At 39.2% G+C, this 18,617-nt stretch overlaps 1 long non-coding RNA gene across 1 annotated transcript; it reads left to right on the forward strand.

Moving 5' to 3' along the window:
• Positions 1-930: 930 nt before the first annotated feature.
• Positions 931-11,909, forward strand: LOC116446696. The gene is made up of 2 exons (XR_004241314.1): positions 931-1,170; positions 6,364-11,909. It is a non-coding gene; the product is annotated as an uncharacterized LOC116446696 (long non-coding RNA).
• Positions 11,910-18,617: the final 6,708 nt, after the last annotated feature.

The following is an 18,617-nucleotide window of genomic DNA, read 5'->3' on the forward strand; positions in this document are numbered from 1 at the left end:
CAACAAGCAAGATCTTGTAGGTAAGGCGCTGAAATCAGGTGAGGACTGTGTGTGTTCTGGTAGCCTGTCTAGGTTTGAAAGACAGGTGTCTGCTAAGGAAGGCAGAAGCCTCCCTTGGAATGGCAGATATAACCCCTTTCCCTCCGAGTTATTATAATTTTGAAATCAAGGGCTTTTAGGCAAAGATGTGGGAAATAGGAATAACAGTTCTTTACTATTATATATATAACCAGTCAAACAAACAGCAATAACTCTGGCAATAACAGCGAACAATCACAAACCCAGTGCCAGCCTTCTCGGCTGTCGGGCCCTTTCCCCTCGGGTGCAGTTCCGCTCGCAGCCGGCAGGGGCGCTGGCGGCTCCCGGTGAGCAGGGCAGGTGCGATGGTTCCCCCGCGGCTGCAGGGGGCGCTCCGGAGCGAGCTCGGGGAGCGCGCGGCACCGGTGCCCTGGGATCCCGGGAGGGATGGGACAAAGGCTTCACAAACCCCAGGCGGCTGGCCCCGGTGTCTGGCTGGAGCTTCGGGAACAGCAGGCTGGAACGGCAGGCTGGAGCGGCAGGCTGGAGCGGCAGGGATGAGCACAAATCCCGGAGGACAGACGAGATGTATCCAAACGGGGAACCCCCCGGAGGTCGGGCAGGCAGGGCAGGGCTACAGCGTAGCGAAGGCTCGAAGCAGCAGCGGCGCAGGGCGGCCACAGCCCGGCCTCCAGCAGGGCAGGGAAGGTGGGCCAGGGGTTCTGGGATCTTTCTCCGCAGAAAGAAAAAACGGCTGAAAAGAACCAGGCTCCTCTCCCCGAGAACCCGAGAGCGAACTGACTCCACACCCAGGTGAAACAAAGGAGTAGCCAGGCCCACCCCACCCTCAATGGGCAGCTGTTTTGTCTTTCTTAAGTACAGCCACTTGTCCCCTAGCAACATGCATATGGGAAAAAATTCCTTTAACAGGAAAAAAAACTAGGACTAAACTAAAACCCCAACATAGCCATGGGAGTATGGACAGCAAGGAGAAGGACAGCAGGAACAGCAGCTGACTGGCAATAGCTGGAGGAGACTGCACTGGTGTGACAAGTACTGAAGACTCCCAGAGAAGCTGGACCTGAGGCAGAGGTGTAAGACATGCAACAAATGGAGAACTCTAAGGTTGGAGGATCTCCTAGCAAAAAAGATGTGGGCTGGTGTGCGGAGTGAGGGGCTGCAGCATGTGTTTGTGAGAAAGGCAGGAAAGGAGGAGGTTTGCAGTAACAGATTGGGGTGCGCAGACTTGGGGCGAAAGAGTGAGGACTTGTGACTTGGCAGAAGGAAAGGAGAAGGGAACGGGGACGTGATGGGAGGAGTAGGGGTGCACAGCATTTGCAGGTCAAAAGTCACTGCGGTTACTGAAGGGCAGTCTGTGTCCTTCCCACCTTGTACAGCAGGCACAGAAGCACAGACATGAACAGTGCTGTTCCCCACTCACTGCTTTAGGGCTGCCATGGAGATATTCTCCTCTCTCCCCTGCTCCACTTTTATAGCTTTTGGAAATGTGATAGCTCAAAATAAACACCTTAAATTTAGGTAATCCAAAACACTGGAGTAAGTGGTTTGTATCAAAGTATTATATGAGATATTCTGTATATTTAATGTGATCAGTCAACACTCAAAAGTTTACTTTCAACAAGCATAGTGTCTTATTTGGTACATGTAGGAATTTCCCTTCCTCTCATTAATCCATTGCATCTATTTTTCACCCTGATGAAAAACAAGCACAGATGTAGCAACCTTCAAGTACTTAAAGGGGGTCTGTAGGAAAGATGGGGAGGGTGTCTTTGTCAGGGAGTGTAGTGGCAGGATGAGGTGGAACTGTTTTAAACTGAAAGAGTGTGGGTTTAGTTATTAGGAAGAAATTCTTTACTGTGAGGGTGGTGAGGCACTGGAACAGGTTGCCCAGAGAATCTGTGGATGCCCCATCCCTGGAGGTGTTCAAGGGCAGGTTGGATGGGGCTCTGAGCAGCTTGATCTAGTGGAAGGTGTCCCTGTCCACATCAGGGGAACGAGATGATCTTTAAGGTCCGTTTGTCCCCAAACAATTCTGTGATTCTGTGACTACGGAAACATTTTTGTAATGTATTCTGGCAAACTTTTCCTATATGAAAAATTGCTGCATTGTAAATTCATCACTGGAGTACATGTAAAGTACTATCAGTCAGATGTTTATCTCAGTAATAGCACTCTATTTCATTAGCAATGCTCCATAAGTACATTGTTGTAACCGAAATTACAATTTAGTTCAAAACAAGAATAGGAACATTTTATACTTGAAAGACTAAAAAAAAGGCCTTAATATAAGTCCTTAATCGTCTCATATGCTCAACTCCAAACAATTAATCTAGCTTTAGTATTTACTTTCTTCGACTTACAAAAAGGGGGAGAAATAAAAAAATAGAACTATATTTCTTTAAAGAAACCTGAATAGAACTGAAATGCTCTGGGTCAGCTGTGCAGCTTGTGAAAAATCAATGTTGCTTCAATTACTCCGTTGACTTCAGTGTACTGGTGTTGATTTACAGTAGTGGGGAGCTACACAATGATTAATAACAAAAATACCTTCGACTTTCAGAGCAGTTTCTATCTTGAGACTCCTAATTGCTTGTCAAACTCTCTCTTTGTCTTACAGTTTGTGAAGATAAAGAATTGTATTCAGGAGTTCATAAACACTTGTAGTTCAAGACAATTACAGATTTATTCAGAAAATTACTTACTAAGAAGTCTAATTTAATTTTCTTATTTTTACGTACATGATACAAGCAAGAGAAATGCCTGGAGGCAGTTGAAGTTGTTGTTTGTGAACAGTCCTTTCAAGAGGTGTAAAACCTTTCTGAAAAATCAAACACAGCTTTCAGTCCTGCTGTCATATTGCAGACAAGTTGAGTAAGTGTCTTAAGTCTGAAATCTTGGGAAGATGCCATAAAACCTATCATCCCTTGAGGTTATGCAGGTTACTCACTACTGCTCACTCTGTGTTCCCTTCAGTTTGCTGCATAATCCACAGATGTGGTCCAGCCATTTCTTTCCTCAAGGACAATTTCTTTCTTGTCCCCAAGCTTTACTTAGTTCTTTTCTGGGGGACTCTATATCACTTTATTCATTCCCCAGTGATTTTTTGCATGAACTACAATGCATTAGAGACTCCAGTTAACTTTTCATGGCTATTTAAGGGAAGAGGGTATAAGGATGATCCTCTGTAATACCTGTGTAGAGATCATAGATAATTACAGTTGTTATGATGTACAAAATCCTCCAGCTAGTAGCATTAAAGTTTACAAAGGATGCCTTATGGAAAACGGGGGCTGGAAAGGATGTCTGTCTGGTGATGTCCTGCAACTGATCAGCACAATCTGTCCCTGCTACTGATTGGACCTGGAGGCATGGAGTTCCAGCATGCCGCATTCAGGATATTTTCCTCTAATGTATAGCTTCCTAGGTTGTTGTAGTCTTTTTGCTCAATTCTGCTTTACTTAATTCCAGTATAGGGGTGAAACCCCTTTTGGCCTATAAATACCACTAAAGATAAAATATTTGTTTATCCTTCAGATCTTTCTCGTTATCAGCCCTCTGTCCCTTCACACTGAGGTATATTCACCTCCAGATTTAGTCTGTGCTGAGATTATCTAGAGCCATGATAGCAAAAAATCCTGGTGAATCTGCTGGATAACAAAGAGCAACAACCCACATTATATCAACGTAGTTGAAGAACTTGGAATCTGTTTCAAATGTCTGTAAAGAACTCTGTACTGTCCAGGAGCAGAAACAGTGATAAGCTTTACTGAAGACTTCATCAAATTCCCAAATACGGGACCCTAATACTGTGTTGTACATGTTTGTAGGTAGCCATGATTCGAGAACAAATTTCTGGTTTAAATGGGTGATTTGATAGGTTAGTGATACCCTCTTAAAACACCTCCTATTCTTAGACTGATGCCAACCCACTTCAATACATGATGAAAGCACTATCAGAGTTATACCTACTGCACAAATAAGAGAAGTGGAACCTGTATCTCCCATCTATTGAAGCACCCAAAGCATTAGGACTCTGATTCATGCTGAAGATGACTAAATATTTTAGTACTTTAAATAACAAAGAACAATAGTATCAGGTACTTTTAAATCTGTAGATTGTACTGCATGTCAAATTCCTAGCAAGTTATTCAAATTTGAAAAGCATAAAAGATCCATTGAAATGTTAACTAAAAAAATCGTTGAAAATAAACCCTATTTTCTTCAATAACTGTCTGCAAGATGTAGGCACAAAACTCCACACTCAAAATCCCTCACGCTCTGTTCAATAACTGAGTGTTGGTCTTGCTATGAATGATGCAAACCTTCAAAAACTGTAATTGCACATGTAAAGCTAGAGTAATTAGGCATTATTTCTACATCTTTTAGAGCACAGACATTAATTTAATGGAACTATACATATCTTTCAATAAAATCACATCCTGGTTTAATACCACTATTTGCAATTTGTTTCTTAACATTGGAACATTTTTGTTTTGTTTTGTAAATTAGTCTTCGTGGATTAGCACAGCCATCTGGCTAAAGTGCTTTAGGAATCTGCTTTGCAGAGTGCACCCTACAGTATTGTTTCTTTTTGATTATGGTTATTAGTTATGGCTGAATGTAGACTAATGCCATCAGAAACTTGTATGCTGGGGTTGGGACAGGCTTCAAAGGCTATGACTTTTATGTTCTGGACCTTTCTTTGGATTTGCTTTGAAGAATATATTTGGATTTGTAATACCAATGTTTTGGAAAACGCACTGTTTCTGAAGAACTGTGTTTTTTAAGAAGCTGGGACATGAGCCAGCTGCAAGTGGATGCTGAGATTATTCAGAGTCTTATGGCAGATAGGGATGATCAACCAGAGTCAGATACTGAACGAAGCAGGCCTCTGTCAGATATTTGGCTCTGAATGCCTTTTTAACTGCAGAATGTGATACCAGGAGTAGTGGTACAAATGATGAAAATAACCGCAGCAAAGGGATGGAGCAATTAAAAGCTCTGCAGGAGAAGTACAGTGGAAAGGACAACCAGGGAAGGTTAAATGAGTGGATGCCAGCAAAAACAGGATGATTGGACAGAAAGTGGCTTTTTTTTGGGTAATAGTATTGCAGTATTTTAACAGCTTCCAGTTAGCTCAAGCAGAAAAAGGTAACTATAAAACTTTAAAGAAACATACCAGGAAAAATGCATTATTGAGCATTTAGGACTACTCAGACTGTCTAAGTTTGGTCTTATGAATTAGATAACTAAATCAGAAGGATAGTTTTCATATGCTATTAATGAAGAAAGAAAGGGAAGGGCTGAAAGAAGGAGGCTCCTTAAAGAATAATTAAAAATCCAGTTTAAATGCTGCAGTTTCCTAGTAAGGAATTCTTCTGTGTCTTCACTGATTGTTCACAAGTGCAACAGGCAGGCTAAAACTAGCCCATGATGAAACAACAAGGATTTGATAACAAAAAATTATTTTGTCCAGAACAGCAGTGGTAGAGAATAGACAATGCTCAGATAACACAGTTCTGATAAAAGAAGCTTGAAGCAGAAAGACATGTGGAGGTCAAAGTAAGCCTGCAAAAAAACAGCACATGCTGTGGTAAATAACACAAGCTGAGCTTGGCTTGTTAGTCATAACATAAGACAGAGGAATTTCAGTGAATGTATCACTGCAATGTTTTGCTGGTACTAGCAGAGCATGCTGGTGTAAATAACAGTGAAACAGCACCAAAATCAGCACCTTCAGTTCTGAAAAAAAAAAAAAAATCACCACCATAGCAAAAGCTAATACTTGCAGTAGAAGATGGAGATCTGACAGTAAATAGGATACTTCTCTGTCTATTTTAACTGGACAAAGATGTACAAGGCATTATAGTGCCCCAAAAAGTGCTGGAGCAAAGAAAAGACTACCACCAGTTCAAGAAACTACTTTAAGCCCCTACCTCTGTCTCCATGCAGCATGTTAATTTGCAATAGTATTATATTCAAAGTACCCATTACTGAATTTAAAATTATTATAGAATCATAGAATTATTTGGGTTGGAAGGGACCCTAAAGGTCATCAAGTTCCAACACCCCTGTCACGAGCAGGAACACCTTTCACTTGACCAGATTATTCAGAGCTCCATCCAACCTGGTCTTGAACACTTCCAGGGATGGAGCATCCACACCTTCACTGGGCAACCTGCTACAGAGCCTTACCATCCTCACAGTAATGATTTGTTTTTCTAGTATCTAATCTAACACCCCCCCTCTATCATTTTAAAGCCACTCCCCCTTGTCTTATCTGTACTTGCTTTTGTAAATAACATCTCTCCATCTTTCTCCTAGGCTACCTTTATGTACGGGAAGACCACAGCTAGGTCATGCCAGAGCCTTCTCTTTTCTCCTTTTTGCTCTAATCAATAGGACAATCTCAATTGAAGTTCAGGAGAATAGAACAACTGAGGAAGAGGTTAAGGATATCTTCCAAGGCAAAAGGAAGATCTCTGCAGAACAGAGCGGAAAGGCTCACGGCTGGACCACAGTTTGTAACCCCAGAAAAAGTCCATGCTAAAGCATATGCTAAAATAATGACTGAAACTCTTTTTCCTCAGGAAGAGATGGGACAAAAAGAGAGAATAACTTTTTACATTTAAAGAAGAAATTAAACACTCCATGGAAATAATGCTTCACATAGCAAAAATAAGCAAATCCATAAAAGGAAAAGCTTTCTACTGTTTCTGCTCTTTACACAGGAAGAATTTCTAGATGAAATTATGTCAAATATTCTTCTTGTCTTTTTGTATCTGCAGGGTTCTGTTGGGTTCTGTTGGCAAAACAGAGTGCATATTAGTGTAGATTTAAAAACCTGTTTTATAAGATGTTCCCCACACTCTGCCGCATCTGTTTTGTTTGGCATGAGGTGTTTCACCACAAAGCATCATGGATAGTTTGTGACGTAGAGTAAGAATGTTTGCATAGAGGTTGGCTTTGATCGAAGAGGGACCATCTGAAAAGTCTCACATAGAAATTGGGGTAACAGCAAGATCACTGGGCCAAAGCTGAACAAACACAAATATCATCCACAGTAATGGAATTAGTGTGCTATAATTAGCAAATGCCACAACACATATGGAAATTCCCTGAGGCACTGGTCTTCACTGGTAATTCTGTCCAACAGAGAAGGCATGCAAGTAGTCACTGGAAAAGCAATTACTGTAGAACTCATGCCTAACCCAGTTTGCCTGCACGAGCAATCTGAGGGTAGTGCTCTGCCAGGCAGCCTGTACTGCAAGATGCCTGGAACAGAAAGTTTAAGGGAATTTATGACACTGAATTATAGTGTCTGTCCTATGAGAAATGGCCATGGATTGTTTAAGAAGGTCGCAAACACACTCCTCTTACAATTGTATAGTCAAACCCAGAGACTGCTAACTTATTTGTTTAACTTTATTTGACTGCTCACTTATTAACTTAACTGATAGACATGCATGAACGAATCAACATGGAGCCTGTGGCCTCAGTTCCTGGATGTAAAAAACTTCAAAAAAAAATATTAAAGGAAACAGAACACTGAGCCTGGATTCCTAAGTAGATATGGTACCTGTTTCTGTACTGTCTCTGCTGACTCCTAATCCAGTAACTTTTAAAACTGTGGACGAGTCTCAGCTGTCTGACAGAGAGGCAGTTGTCTCAAAGACTCCAAATTATTATATAAGCTTTGCAAAACTGGATACCTGTGCAAAGAAGAGAGATGATATCGGTCTCTTCAGTGAGGAAAGATTGCAGCACAAACTCAGCCTTTATTAGACACCAGAGAAACCACAAGAGGAACATTATGAATGCTCCAGTTAAAGGAAAAGCTTCAGTGAGAGGTAGCAGGTTATTAAGCAGCTGGGAATCCAATCACAAGACAAATCCATAGGCTTCATTAGTTTTGATGCTCATGGAAATAGTTGTTATTTATGGGATGCCAGCACTCACTGAAACCTCCCATTAATGACTTCCTGCCACAGCCAAAAGCAGCTTCACAAGCAGATCATTTTTCTCACCTACCAAAATATAATTTGCAAATAGAATACAAAACTGGGAGTAGTTTGACGTTAAAAAAACCCAATAGACCAAAACAAAACCACAACCTTTTTGAACATCTAATAAGGGATAGCAGGACAAGGTCAAGGGCTATGTTACCTACATGCTAACAGCTTAAAAAGGTTAAAACCTACTTAAAAATGTAGGTTTTGACTCACAGAATTCCTGCTGAGAATGAGTTCCCACAATAGTAATTAAGACTAATGCACAGGACAACATATTTCCAGTCACCAGCTAATTGGAAGACCTCAGTAATAAGAGGAAGGTGATACTAAAAGGCACGGGGTTGGTGATTCCAAAGACACTATGCAGGAAAAAAAAACTTCTAAAAACTATCTGAAGGTCATTTAGGGATTTAAAAACCTAGAGAGAGATTCTTCTCTACTGGCCTTAAATGAACGTTGACATTAAAGTAGTTGTTAGAGCTCTGTGAAAAATACAGAGCAAGTCAAGTGAAAGAGCCCATGTTGATGGCACATGAAAAATAGGTTTCCTCAAGCAAGATATACACTCCTGTGCTCTTTCACAGGCATATCACTCTACTTTTCTTCTGGTTTGGTTTAGTTTTCTCTTCAGTCAAAAAAATTAATATAAAGATGATCTTCTTTGTAAATGGAATTTCTGAATGTCTAGGACCTTCTGCAGAAACAGGGAAATTATATTTCCTGTGCTGGAAGTTAGAGTTACACATGTACTCTTTTGCAGCTATAGTTCTTTCTTTTCTTCCAATTTTTGTGAGAGCTACAAGGTGCAAATATAATATTTTAGCCAAGTGAGTCTGCAAGCAGATGCTGTGTAATGGATGTTGAACTGAGTTTTGGAAATTGCAAAGAATTGTCATTTCTCAAACACTTTTTTTTTCTCGTTAGAAGAATTTGTGTACAGCTAGAAGAGTGAGGGGAATCATAAACCAGACATTTTCTCTTTAACCTTGGCCTACATAATTATGATGAGGTTTATAGAAGACAGGCTCTGACTTTAATGATTTGCACATGACTCACACAGACTGCAACAAAACACAATGTAATTCTTTCAGAGCAATACATTTTTCCCACAAAAACTGCAGATGCAATAACTGTCTATGGAAATTACTGTTTTTCTTGCCAAGCTGTAGACATACAAAGTAGCCTCTGAGAATAGGGATAATTTATCTGACTTCTACTTATATAGCATGTATTTCATAGAAAATTTTACAATTTGCTTTTTGTTCTCTTCACAGCTATGGTCAACTGCAAATCAACCATAACTTCAAGATATTCTCATACAGGATACCCATTTTTGTGTATCCATTCTGCCTTCTGGGAACTGTAAATAATTTTTTTGTTGCTTGTAAAGCTAAAAGGACAATTCTGGGCCACTTTTCTTGGGTTTAACTGAATGTCTGACCAATGTTATGTACTTTCACTTGTAGCATCAGAGGTTGTTAGGATACTTTCCTTTCTACAGATAAGCATTCTCACTCATCAAGCATAAAATCAAATTAAAAAGAAGGCAAGTGCAGGGGGAAAAAAAGTAAATAATTCAAAGTATTTTTAAAGTTTTTGATGATCCTGAATCAAGAGGTTATGTTCTCTGTGATGTATTGCATGCATTTGTGTGTTTTGTGGTTAATGTACAGAGCTCTTCCCACAGAATTTCCAGATACCTTTTTCATATTGTTTTCTTCATATTTTCGATTTTATCCCCTTTCTTTCTCCAGTCTTCCACGACCAAAGAAAATCAAATTCTAATTATCTTCTTTCACTATCAAGGACATAACTTTTTCATTGTGTTTCTTTCTATTCCTAAACTAGTTTATGTCATTTTTCTGTTATGTCTATTTTCCTCTCCTTTGCTCTGCCCCAGTTTCTCAGATCCTTAGCTCACTACTGAGTGCTCAAGCTATTTCCCAATTTCCCAAATTGCACCAGGCAAACAACCTCTTTCTCCTCCTAGAAAATGCACCTCTCCAAGCCCTCGCGGGTTTTTTCTCTTTGCTGATGTTCTTTCATGCTCCACGGTAGATGCCTCCTGTACCAGAGAAGCATGGCAGTGCCCTTCAGCTGCAGATGTGGCTATTGGAGCATTTCACATATATCAACTATGTATCCTTAAATATGTATGACATTTGTGACTTCTGTTTGGATTATTTACTATACTCATTTAATCAAACAACTTATCAAATTCTTTCTACCAACTGTTAGCAGTTTCATTATCTGCTGTAAAAGCAACCACAGCTAAGTTTGGGGGTGGAGGTGGGGGTGTTCTATCAGTAAAATATCTTTCTTCATGAGCTTATTAAAAACATTTGCAATAAGAAGTCTACCTACCAGATCACAGTTCTGAGAAAATGATTACTGTTTTTCTTTGGCATTCAAGAATATACTGAGCAAGTGTCAGTTTGGGGAGCTGATTCAGGCAAACAAATTCATTCACACTGAGTATCATGAGCTTTGCCTCTTGTCTAACAAGCTCCTGATCCTGCTAAAAATGTGTCATGTAACTGTGAGACAAATGTGTCAGAAAATCAATTGTCACACTTCATCCATTTCTTGAAACTGGCAATGTTTTCATTGACTTCATTAAACAATTGATATCACCCTTTGGAGTAAAAATTACAATGCAACACAAGTAACCTCTCACACTCAGTATTAATTAATGTACATGTGCAAGTATATGCATATATATAAGTATACATACACCTGTCTATATATCTTTAGCAGGAACTAATATTTTGTCTTTACCTAAATGACAAGATACCTTTTTTCCTTTCTTTTTTTTCTTTTTTTTCTTACCCCCCTTCCCCCAATTAACTGTGCTGTCTTTGGTATAGGTACACAGGCAAAAAGCTAATCTGTGAGCTAATTTCCCCTCAGGGTTTGAAAGAAGCCATTACCTACTCCATACCTCATCACTGAAAAACACTCTGTGCCGCCAGTGTGGCAGAATTCTGTGTCGCTTGGATCTTCCCTTATTTGTAGAAGTGATAAGTACTGGATCTGTCTAGTGACAAAATCATTGACTGTGACCTAAATTCTCTCTAAAACATGGTATGGAGAGAGAACCCACACACATTGCATTAATGTCTCAATCCTACTCCAGCTACAGTTGCTTACTTTGACCTTTCTTAGAAAAGGATAATCTTATTCACAGAAAGGAATAATCACCTCTGTAAAAGGTTTGTTCCCATTTTATGGCAGAGTTGAAAGTTTCTGACTTAATTTGCTCATTGTATTTCCACTTAACTGGAATTACCACAACTTGATATCTGTTCCTCTTCTACTCACAACAAATTCCATGCACGCTTCAAGCTCTAAAGAGGAACTTCTGATACGTTGTCAGAATAGACTTTTGTTAAAAATAATGAGCAACATTTGAAAACTATGAAAGTATTAGTCCCTCCAATTAGTTTATGAGCTCTTTACTGTGATTATGAGAGCTATAGACCCTAAACTGCATTCTAATTATGAAATGAGAACGCTGAAGCGAGATAGTCTAGTTTGAAGAGATCGGAGAGAAAAAATGACTAACAGTGGTGAGTTATGTTGTTTCTAAGAGCAACCAGCTTTGCTTCTGTTTTGTTGGCAATCTTGTTGGCTGACATTTAGAACAAAATGTAATTGTTTTGACTGCAAATACTTGCAATTGAAAGATAATAGTCCATGAAAATGCCTTCCTGAAAAATATGCTTATAAAATTGTGCAATCAGATTGCTTTTGTGCTCATGTGCTTTTGTTTCAGACATTCAATTACTAAATACTGGGACATTAATTCCTAGAGACTGTATTTTTTGGAGTAAATCAGTTGATTGCTATCAAATGCTATCTTCTCAAACAAGCTGTTTTAATAATAACACTTGGGGGACACAACATTTAGCAGCAAACAGTATTCTTCAGTGTGTATCAGAGGACAGATATATGATAGCCCAGGTAATTCTCATCTATCCTTTTTAGGCAATAAGCAAATTATGTATTCAATTGCTTAGAAGAATGGTGTGAATTAAACTTATACAAATTGTAACTGGGATATTAGGATGTAGATTAAAATAATATCATAAAATATTTTAAAGATAATAAACTAAAAAATACTGCTAGGTTAAAGAAAATTCTTATGTTTCTGTAAATTCTAAGTGAAATAAAAATATAAATTGATATTGGTAACTATACTATTTTCTTCTCCTCAGAATTAATATTTCAAAGAAGCCAGGGCAATACCTACTGTTAAATTTCTTGGCATAAAATTGCCACTTTCCTTTCCAACTTTTTGTGAATGATTGATAGGTTAGTTTGGTTTTTTTTAAACTTGATGTGACACTTTTTGATCTGCACATGGATTCATGAAATCTGATGAGCAGCTCTAAAATCAGAAGGCTAGACCATTATTACAGGACGGCAGAATTAGAAATGATTCCTTTGTCTAATCATAATTCTGGAGGAATTCACCTCACAGAATTCCAGTTTCTGCAATCAAATAAACATCATCTTAACTCTGTGTATGCTCAGAAGCCTAAATTTTCCAATCATAAAAGGAGAACATAATTTCTTGTTTTTGTAATAAAATACCACTACTATTAATAATTTTATTAGCTCAATCTAGGCCAGCGTGGTGGAGTTAATGTTTCTGTAGAATGTCACACTGAGATTGTTTGATGGTACAAAATGCAACAAGGAAAAGAAGAAAAAGAGGCAATGAGAGGACATTTTTTGTAAACCATTTGAAATTATTATAGTTTAGTTTGTTGAATAGTTACTGAATTTTCAAAGATACGAATTCTGAATTTTAAAAAAATGTTACAATTAAAACCATCTTTGTCATTAGTACTCACCTTGCTTGTATACGTACCCTATTATACATGTTTTTGATTGCCCAGACAGGTCCTTAAAAAGTGAGGATGGATCTGACCACAGGATGTGCAGGGTCTGTGAAATCAGGAAAATGTACATGGATTAAAAATCAACCTAAAATTTAAAAAAAAAATTAAAAAATTTTAAAAAAGGAAAGAAAATAAAACCAGAAAAAAGTAGAATTGATTATGAGAGTTTACGTTATAGTACTAATTTGTATTCTCCTTTATCATATCAAGCTGTAATGACACTGTTAGGTTTGTTTCAATTTTTCTGCCAGTGGTGATATTTTGCATTTTCTTCAGACAAAAAACTGATGGTTTTGCAGGAGAGAAACAGTGGAAATGAGTACAGACAAAGCTAGGTCAAATGCATAGATAACTCAACTAAAAATAGAGAAATATGTATTTTGTCAAGTCTCTTTTTTAGGTGTTATTTGTAATAAAAGCACATTACAAGAGTTATATTGATTGATGGACAGAGTTAAAACCAGAAGGGTTATACTACAAGATTTATAAAATCAATGTTTGACAGGTCTGATACAGCAGAATTAAAAAGCCTTTTTTAAGATTTTTTTTTATTATCATTATATTCTTTTCTATTTTGTGGAACTGACTATTACTATGACAGTGTAAAACTTTCTGATATACATATAAATTTTTTTATATTGTGGTTATCAGTTATTAGACACAGAGAAAAATACCTATTATACAAGTCTTACTTCATGTTTTAATCTGTTCAAATTCCAACTCATTTTTCTGAATGTCTTGGCAGTTCTGAAGGTGGTGTGAGGAAGGGCAACCAGCTTTAATATATGAGCTTATAGTGACAGTAGTAGGAACAAATGTTGGTGAGAATTTAATTTGTGAAAGCTTTGACTCCAGACCACAAGAGCACATTTTAGCAACGTGAAAATAATCAATGATGACTCCATTTTACAAGCACTAAAGGAAGCAAAATGCTCAGAAATGGAATCAATGACCCAGAAAACAAGCTCGAATTCAAAGGTGATTTGATGTTTGGAGCTTCTGAAAAAGTGCAGACTAAGGAATTTCCTTCTGAAAGCAATTATAAAATAATTAGTTATTAAATTGAATTAATAGATTTCATGAGCAGCCGATATATTTTCCAATAAGAAGAATAAGATTTCTACAATAAGTCTGGTCTCAAACTGGGAAAGTTTTGGAGAATGAAATGCAATTCAAGATAAAATTATTTATCTAATACAAAAAAAGTCCCTGAATTACAAATCAGTGGAAGCTGGGGGAGCATTGTGAGGAATAAGAATAAGAATTTCTTCTTATACTCTTTGATATAACATGAGGTATTTGCCTTGGGCACTTTGCAGCACATAGACATGAATAAGTACCTCTTGTATGTTACACATGTCATCTACCACTGGACAAAATTCCCAAGAAGCAGGATTCAGAGGTATGTGAATCCTTGGTCTGATTTGGCAGGATAGTTGCTATGTTCTTAAAACATCCTAGACCGGTTTTATCGAAAGTCCTGGGGATGACCACCAAATAATGCTTCGTAAAACAATCAGTTTATGGCCTGTTAGCTGCACAGACAATTTCAGCACTTTATTCCGTGTTCATTATTTTGGTAAAGGAGAACCAGCACTGTGGGAAGTATGTCAATCACTGACACACTCTTTTATCCATAGAAGCCAATTATGCACTATGGACAGAGGAATATTTTTCAAAAAGTTCAGGCAAAGGCATGATACATGTGAGAACACGAAAAGAATATTTTAGGTAGGAAAAAAAATGTTTGTGTGTTTATGGATAGATTATGGTGTTTCCCATAAGCAACCATCATTGCCAGAATAGCTTCTCAATTTTATGCTTCTGTCCATGCTTCAGTTAGAAGATCATCATCCACTTGAGTGATGTGCATTTGCAACATGACCAGCAGACTTGACAGTGACAAGAAGGAAGACAGACACTACTGTTGTGTTCATGCACAAAGCAATTTTAGTCAGGGAGGAGATAGCAGAAGAGACTGACTACAATCATATGATCACACTCAGTTTCATTTCAAATCATCCTAAACTGCAGTTGTGCTGACCTGGTCTGTGGTTACTCAATTTGACACAGAATACAAAGAGACAGAAAATGTAACAAAAAAAAAAAAAGGAAAGCAGGACTGAAATAGCAATGGTATGGTATGTGCTTTCCAGTGCTTTTCTCTAAGGATTTGTGTTAGTGGAAAGTACCTATTTCGGCAGCCTGAGAGAGGCAAGACTGCTGCCACTCCGCATCCCCAGGTCCAACCAGTAATGAGGCTGAACATGTATTCCCAGCTGACACACCCAGAGCACATGTATACAGCACAAAATACACAGATGTACTCTGTTGGCCGTACAGATCATGTACAGACACACAGACCACTCACACCAACACTGACACCACCACCAGCCTCATCCTGCTCTTTGCTCTAGCTGAGGAGGGCGAAGGCCCATATATACCCATCTACAAGGTGGAGTCCTCCAGCAGGAGGCCTTGGTGTGTCCAGCAGCTGCTCCTGGATTCTGGTCTCCCCAGTTACTGCCACCAGGACATACAAGCTCTCAAAGCCACAGCCCCACTCCTGCTGCTGGTACAGAGCAGGTACTCATCACACACACAGAGCTAGAGCTGTTGGGGATTCCTCTGGTCCCTATAGCCCCCTCCTTGTGCTCTTGTCCCTAGAGACCGACCAGCAGCCACTCCCATCCAGAGGTGGCCCTCAGAGACCTCCAAACCCATCCCTGCTCCCAAAGCCCTTTACCTACTCATTGACTCATTTGCATTATCTTTGCCAACAATCACACCCACACTCGCTCCAGCTGCTGCACCACAGCCAACCTTCTCTACCCCCATACACGCAGGCAATAAAGAGCCCTTTACTGGAAAACAGTTAAAGGTGGAGTTACTGAGGAGAGAGGACAGACTGTGCTGGTCAGGAGCAGGGCACAGCACAGCCAGGCAACTTTTCACACAGGTGACCTCTTTTATTCCCTTGTTCCACACTTGTTACTGTCCCAGTTTCTTAAACCCCTACTTTGTCCTGCTTTTGGTTCCTCCTCTGAATACCCATTATGAATTCTGTGCAATTCCCAAAAGCTCTTGCCCTGCACCACCTTATGTGTCCCACACCTTCAGATAGCAGGTCCTCTTAGTAACCTGGGGAGCTGCTCCCCATCACACACGGTGATAGGTTTCATACCCGGACACCAGGGTTGAGACTCTGCTGGGCCACCCTGGGAGGGGACCTGAGAGGATCTCCTTTCCTCTTAGTCCTTACTTTGCTTTCCTATCTGCCATTGTCACTGTGCTCCTTTGGGCTTGCAAAGATGGGCCTTTCATGACTCTCCTGGGATGGCAGTGGTGTTAACCAAACAATATGTCAGTAGCCTAACAAACCATGTATCTAAACCTACTTAATATCTCTTATTTAAGTCAGAGAAAGTTAGACAACAACAAGTGAGAACAGAAGAGCATATGCAAAGTACAAGAGTAGGGAAACAGTCAGAATCTACATCGCCATACTGCTTGTGATTGTTATATAAACTAGGATTCCAGTTAGAAGTATTTTCTCATGCAGCCATTCATTCTCGCTGGAGCAAAAGACACCACACACCACCAGCACTGTGAGAAGTCTGTTGGTGCCTAGCTTTCCTAGAGAGGGGCAGGCCTCTTCTATGCAGGGCAAAAGAAGTTCATAATTTGTCTGGGTTATTGTCTCCCTCACAGTCAGCAGAGCACACCTTTAGCACCAAGAGCTGAGGTAACGCAGTACTTCATTCATGTCTTTAATGCGACTGCTATGAATGAACAGCAAAGATAAATGATAGGAACTTCTAAATACTTGATGAAGCCCCATCCTGAGCACAGGCAGCAGCTGAGCATTTTGAACCTTTTACCCTGGCTTTCTGTGGCAGTAAAATATCCCGAATTTGATTAGAGCCAATACCATGAGCAACAACTGAGGATCTTAGAGAAGATCTTGCAAAAACATCTGGGTAAAGACACCACAGCTACACTGCTGAATTCCTCACAAGATGAAGGATCATGGCAATAGGCTGGAGGCAACTGCCTCGGAGACATTGAGATTAAAAGTCTGTACAGTGAGAGGCATGAGTGTTCTTTGGAAACTATGGTCAATCTTGTCATGTTGGGGACTAAATTCGAAGATCTTGAAATTATTGTTTCCCTTCTCGTAGCAATTGGACTTCTCACAGGATTTCCGTTCAAGTGTCAGACAAGGAGGCACTACAACTAACTATTTGAATCAGGATGTGACAAAGAATTAACCTTGTAGATAGATTACATGTAGGAAAAATAATCAACCGGTGTTAGGCAAAGAAATGTAAATATATAAATGTATATAAGGTCACTTACTTATGCTGAAACTGAAACACTGCAGCAAAAGGCTGACCCACTATAGAGATCTACAGCACACATAATTTTGTGAAATACAGCACTGAGATGACATGTTGATAAACATTGCTCTTTTATGATACACAAAAGGTGAACATCCATGCTATGAGCAGTTTGACAGTGTAGCTCACTGAGTGTTGATAATTCATCAAAGACACCAGGCAGAAGACTGCAAGATGTTTCAGCTTTTCCTCTCAGACAGAGCCCAAAGGGCTGCAGCAGGCACTTGTCACACGAGCTGTCTCCTGGGTGCAAACGCAGGGCTTGGTCCTCTACTCCCTCCTGTAGAGCATGAATAAAATATCACAAAGAGACTGCAAAATGAAATGTATTTCTGTGACAGCGGTGTCCAGATGACACCCTCGAAAAGAAATGCTTGTTTTACACAGGGCTTAACCGATCTATGCAATTTACTGCCACAAGCTATTTTTGTGGCTTACAGTTTAGCAGATTTCAAAGCAGGATAACACTTTTACAGACATAATAAGAACACCTGCATTCACGTTAAGTCAGATTAAAGGAAAACACAGGATGGAGATTAATACATATAGAAAGGGCATGTTTCTCTTTGTCTGGACAGTGCCTAGCATAAAGTGAACTGATTTCTACTATACAAGAAAAATGGATAAAAAAGTAAAGGGTAATCTATCAGGTATAAGCCAGCTTTAACTGTTTAGTGTTAGAGAAAATATACAAGCACATTATTATTTCGCAATTATATAAACATTTCTTGCACCTTCCTCTGTAACATCTGATATGAGCTACTGTCAGGGAGAGGATATCAGAATACTAATAGCATGAGTCATCATGGCAGTTTTGGTTTCTTCATAACGCATCTAGAACTTTTTTTGAGTATGACAGAAATATCAAAATCAGACAAAATACTATATCACCACAATATACGGAAGTAAAACTAAAATAGAACTAAAATCTGATTTTCTGCACCCACTCCAACAAAAAATAAAGAAGTGGAGAACACAGGCTTTTTTCCCTTACTAAAATATTTTGTAATTTTTTGTTAGTAGTTAATCCCTTTATAATTAAGCTTCTCCCAAAGAGTTTGGGTTTTTTCCACCAGAAAATCACAGAGTTGAGATGCATTTAATTTTGAAATTTTATTCATCTTTCTGTCATGTTAGTTCCCTTTTTCAACCCTCCAATCTATGAGTCTGGTCCTTTAAGACTCTAAATTCTTCAAATTAAACACTCTAGACCTGGGCATGGAAATCTGAGCTAGGAAGTGTGCAGGTGAAATGTAGCA

Source organism: Corvus moneduloides, chromosome 1 (genome assembly GCF_009650955.1).
Source record: "Corvus moneduloides isolate bCorMon1 chromosome 1, bCorMon1.pri, whole genome shotgun sequence".
NCBI classification, from domain to species: domain Eukaryota; kingdom Metazoa; phylum Chordata; class Aves; order Passeriformes; family Corvidae; genus Corvus; species Corvus moneduloides.